Raw genomic sequence first — 6,000 nt, 5'->3', positions numbered from 1 at the left:
CTCGTAAAAGGTCTCCTCACGCTGATCAAAGAGATTAAGGAATAGGAAATTCACACTTCCTATTTACACTTGCACCTATACTCGTGCAAATGAAAATACAATGAAGTATTGCTTTATATATACAGATTGAACATGAAGGCAGAATGCTCCTCTTATTGTGCGTTTCTTTTTATCGACCTATTAGATAAACGTACTTATTCCGTCAAAATATTAGGCAACATTTTTTTCTTCTGAATTTTGCAAATTTCACTCTCTTAGAACTATATAATTCATCGCAGCCATTGTATATTTCCTAAATTTGACAATTATCAACATGCTATTTAGCTGCTCAGTAGTGATTGACCGTAAAATGCTCCTAAAGTCAGAGCTATTTGGCGGTAAAATGCATCAGATGGGAAGCAGGGGTAGTAGCGAAAATATTGCGAGTCAAATTACGTATATAAATTACGATATGAAGGCAGGAAGAGTGTGGTAAAACGTGCAATTCAACGTCTTTCTTTTCCTGCCTGCAGTGCAATCTAACATTGAAACCACCGCGGTTCCACTTACAGAAGAAGATGAAAACTGGCTTTACAGTGAAGTGAATCACGTTTCTTTTTTCATGAGTACACTTCTGAAGTTCAATTCATTAGTAAACAATAGTATGGTGTTTGTTTTGCAAATGATTGCTAATGCTATAAAAGCTAATTCCTAAGCCAAAAGTGATGGAAAAACACCTACCAAACAAGCCGGGCGATGCTCACTGCCGTTTCGGCCCGAGTCGTCAAAGCACATTTTAAACTCCACCCGCTAATATGTTGTGCAGAACACAAATTGAGATCAACGTGTCTGAAAAGTTCATGACCATTTGAATTCAGAAATTCTATGCAGGAACTGTGAAAATTCAAAGGTGAATCCTTCCAGCTACTCGGCAACAATTAGCCTTTATTGCGCATTAATATTTTATAAGGCTGCTATAAAATAGCCGGTAAAGGCTATTTAGCCTTTAGTCTTTGCCTCCCGCAGGGAAGTTTTTGTATTTTTTTCCTGCAAATAAACTAAACTAAACTAAAACTAAAACTAAATACCAACACTTCAAAGAGCTGAAAGCATTGACCTGTACTCTAAAAAAACCTAGTGTTGGTCGCCATCTGAAAACAGAATAATTTGTTCATAGTTCTATACTTTGCGTCAGAGTGCTCAAACTTCGTCACACTTCACTGCGGACGCCGACGATTATGTCCTGTTTTGGTAGATATATTGTTAGAACTGGTTCAGAAGCACTAGTCATCAAAATCATCAGCTTTCAAATTTGAATGGAAGTTTGTGACAAAGAAACGAGTTGCTGACAAGAGAATGACGTACACTGCCCGTATAAAATGAGCGCGTTACGCTATTGAAAACAAACACTAAAATAACACTGAACATGTTTGGTTTATTGGTTTATGTGGATTATTGAAAGAGGAGTTGCTAAAGATTGCTTTAAAGGACACAGCTAAAGGCTGAGTTATCGCCTGACTATAGGTCGCACCACCCTGGCAGCAAAACGGATGAAGCACATCAGCGATTATTATTAGCACAGAATTCAATAATTTCCAATTGAACCCATCTTATACATCGGTTACAAGAATACGCAGAATTATGAGTAGATTGCGCAAAAATATGAACTCTGCATTATAGTGTTGGTGATCAAAAAATGCGGGCTAGTCACCAAGGTCAGAGCAAACAATAATAATAAAAAAAGATTCTCGGTTATATTGCGAGTACAGCGAACCAAGATATAAACACATCACTCATTTAGGTGATGTGTTTAGAGTTATGCGTGACGTGTGATTGTTAGAATAATGTGTGATTTTTAGAATAATAACAAATACGTGCGCGCAACTGAGTTGATGCAAAAAAGAAACAACTTGAGCAGGCCATAAGCGTGCCCTAGTAAAGTGACTCCTTCAAAATAATAAAGAATGACGTTGCGATGTCCCGTTTGAAAGCTTCGCTCAAGAAATCTTGCCCGGATCGCATGTACGAAACTTTTGCTAGACAAGTAGAACGACTCAAGCTATCATGGCCTCTGAGCGCCATCAAGCCGCCTTAGCCAAAAGGATTTCACAGAAGGTGAAGATTGATTTGAGGGGTAAAACTCGGGTTAAAAAGCAAACTTGAAGCTACTTTTGCAAGTATCCCGTACTTTCATGACATATTCCATCAGTTGAAAAAAGTGGCCTCAATGTTCGGATGCTGCCCGCCGCTGTGGTTTAGTGATTAAGGTACTGGGTTGCTGACCCGTGGGTCGCGAGATCGAATCCCGGCTGCGGTGGCTGCATTTCTGATGGATGTGAAAATGCTGTAGGATCTTCTGCTCAGATCTGAGTGCACGTTAAACAACCTCAGGTGGTCAAAATTTTCGGAGCCCCCCACTTTGGCATCTCTCATAATCATTATGTGGTTTTGGGATATGAAACCTCACATATCTATCCAGACATTGGCATTGGTTTGTTCATCGTAAATGATATATAAAGATCTTGATTAGATTACGTGGAGTTATCCGTAACAGGAACACACGTGGATATGGGGCCAGATGCTGTCAATGACATTTTGGCCCAATTCATCGCAGCATAGTGTAAACTGCATGTGTTATTCTATGGGATATCCCTCAAAAATAGATCACACGTGCCACTGAAGCACATGAAGTAGGTCTTTCAAAAATGTACAACAGTAAACGGAAATGGCTTACTTTAGTACTTTCCGCCGTTCTCGTGCGTAAAGCTTTCATAGCCTAATAATCCTTGATCATTCGGGTATATAAAAGCACCTGCTTTACGAATGCAACGCATAGCAATTGAAACGTTTACACTAGCACTAAGCAGATTATTATTTGCTTTTAGAAAATTGAATATGATTCTCTTAGTGTTGTTCATCGCGTTAGGATGCTCGGTCTTGACAACGGCTTCTGTACAGACGCCGACTCTAACGTCATGTTCTAGTGAGAATAGAGTTGGATGTTTCTCACAATGTTATGTAATCGTGACCTTCGGCTTTTTCTTTTCATCGCAAAGTAATGAAGTGGAAACCTGCTGGTGTTTACATAACACGACACGTACCGCATGAATGAGAGTATGAGATGGCCTTATTACAGTAATGGTATACAAGAAGCAAACGAGCTTTGATACGCAGCAAAAGTGCTAACAGACAAAAATAGGAATAGAACGCAAGGCGGGCTAGCAGTAATATTTTTAACGACTACAAACAGAGCATTGTACTTACCAAAACCAAAGTAAAATGAATATGAGCCGGACAGATTTGACAAAGCATTCCGTCTTGGTGTTTAGTCCTGTAAGTGTTCACCTCACTTGCAATTGAACGATGCACGTTGCGAATGTCTCATCTTCAGCGTAATACTATGATCCTTAAGGCGTTGGTGCTGGTTAAAACTTGAATAAAGGTTAGGAATGACAAGTGGTGTGCTGGGAGCAGCCTGTCATTGACTGGTCTTAACGAATGCTAGGTTGAAGTCTTTCGTTCGAGACGCATGGGACGATGGCCGCAGCCCTTGCGTGCTCGACGAAAGCTTGTTAGGCCTATATATACGTTGTGGCAGCCGAGCAGGGTCGCCTCCGGAGTTGGCTTTGCACAAGAAGGTAAATGTGATAACAATTTCCACGCCAAAAAAACTGGGTGTTTGAAGAATTAAACCTGTAGTGTTTTAGTGAAGCTCTTACTGCTCTAGCATCACAAGCCCCATCTGAATTATTTGTTGTCTCTCGTACTGTGCGAAATAGTGCTGAGTTTTATTTTATATTCTTGTACAAAACTCATGCATTTCCTTCATTGTAAATGGCTTAAGAGACCTCAAGGGTGAATTACAACAATACTGCACTATCAGACATAGCCTCGAAAAAGACAGATAACTTTATACAATTATGGTCACACCAGCGGATGACAGAACTTGTTATAGCTGTTTCAATTCACAAGAGAACACAAAAAGTAAATATTCTGTTCTTTACTTGGAGCCGCTTAAATTGTAGTAAAAAGATTTAGTATAAAGTTTTTAAGTCTTTTTTCTCTGTAATGAATGAGCGTCGTTAGATGTACAATTTGTTAAGTGGGCGGGGGTGTAGCATATTTCACAGTACGAAGAGTTATTTGCAGGGAAGCAACGACAGAAAGTTATAACTTACCACGTTGTTCTATTTATAAGTGTTTTACTTGGCGTACCTAAATAAAGCACAAAGGAAGATATAACCTTATTGTCGTTCTAAAATATAACCTGGCAGGGCAGCTGCATTGTGCATTTGAGTGAAACAGACAGAAAGGTAAAAACTTCCTCTCCGCAGTGGTTATTCGGCCTCTATATACAGTGGCTTCTGGTAACCGATGTGTTTCGCTGCGCTGTCCGCGATCTACATAAGCAAACTAGACACTCGTTGAGCAAAGTCGTCCATCATTGTGTCATTCATTCACTGTCTCTTTTCAAAAAAGTGATTAGGCAATAGGAGCAGCTGTAAAAGCCCCCATCTGTATCGGATGCATCTTATTGAGGCAACAGTTAATCACCTGTTTTTTATCCTAGTAGGTTATGGATTTTCGTTGAGGACATGTTTTTTCTGACCATTTAGTGCAAAGTAAAAAGCAGACTTGCGCATTTTTAATGACTGCATTTTTTATTATTAGTACGTTCTCAAACTATGGTGGATAATTAGAAGCTGCCTAGGCCTTTACATGCGCCATCTCTTCTCGGACTCAATCTCAGGTGTACAGGACGTCAAGGTGAGCGACGTAAGCATAACAGACGCCCAGATTGGGAAAACAATGAGAGTGAATTTTACGCTCACCATTAGCACACAGCTAGCATCAAACCCGACGCTGAAGATAACAATGAAAAAGAGCAATGGCTTGACAATTCCGTGCCTGAACAATGTTGGTTCATGGTAAGTACTCCTTTGTTGTTTGTTTAGCTGGACTATTAAAAGATAATAGACTGTTACAGTGGCGATATTGAGAAATATTTGGTTAGCGAACCAGATCAAATCGGTCACCTCGACATAGTGACTTGAAGTGTGTGTAGAAGTAGTGGTGTAAGACTTAATGAATTTGTGTCTCAGCACTATTTTATGACACTGCGGCGCAGACAACGGGAAGATGAATATGCAGAACACATCACTGAGTATTGTCTTCCTTTCCTTGTCTGCGCTGTTTAGTCATAAGGTAGTGCTAAGACACAAATTCAATGTTTCCTACATGACATTATTTTACTTTCACCTCAATGTTCATAAACAAACTTGCCCTCCTAATCACCGTCGTGTACTACCTTACAATTACGACACTGAACTTTAGAAACGAAACGCTGTGATATATAGTATAAAACGTAAAAGTTAAGCTTAGTTGTAGTGAGGGCAAGAATACCATACGATAGGAAGGAAGACGATGTCAATGTCTTCTTTCCAAGTGCCCAAATAGGTCAATCACAAAATACGTTTATTGCACCTTCCGCAATAAAAAATGACATTTTCGTATTATTGTTATAAAGCAAATGAATTGACAAATAAATGAAATAATTTACTGCTGCGTAATAAGGCAGATATGATCTCGACCAAAAGCTGCATATCCCTTCTGAAAAGTGTAAATGCCCTCATCATAGCTTAAACATGTATTTGGTCTTAATCTTGAGCGTTAAAGTCATAAGTCATATGCATGATAGTCAGGAAGATTTAGCATGTCAAGAAAAAAAAATTCCCACCTCTCCGAAGAGAATCGTGAGGAAATTAGAATGCATTTTTTTGCGCTGAGAGAGGGTACCGCTGTCATCAGACATTCGCCTTCGCTGACTTCTGCCATCGCCTTGAGAGGCACCCAGCCAGCGAACGGTCGAGAGTGACTCTAGTAAGAATCGCTGCGGGGCTAGTTGGTGCATGTCTGGATTAAATGGTCAACTTAGCGCCAAATTCACAACCACACAGGGGAATCTGTGTGGTTACGAATTTGCCGCTAAGTTGAATATTCAATCCAGTCGATAGTGAGGTG

This window comes from Rhipicephalus microplus, unplaced genomic scaffold (assembly GCF_043290135.1).
Source record: "Rhipicephalus microplus isolate Deutch F79 unplaced genomic scaffold, USDA_Rmic scaffold_15, whole genome shotgun sequence".
Classification (NCBI taxonomy): Eukaryota; Metazoa; Arthropoda; class Arachnida; order Ixodida; family Ixodidae; genus Rhipicephalus; species Rhipicephalus microplus.
Note: the sequence above shows the minus strand (reverse complement) of the source record.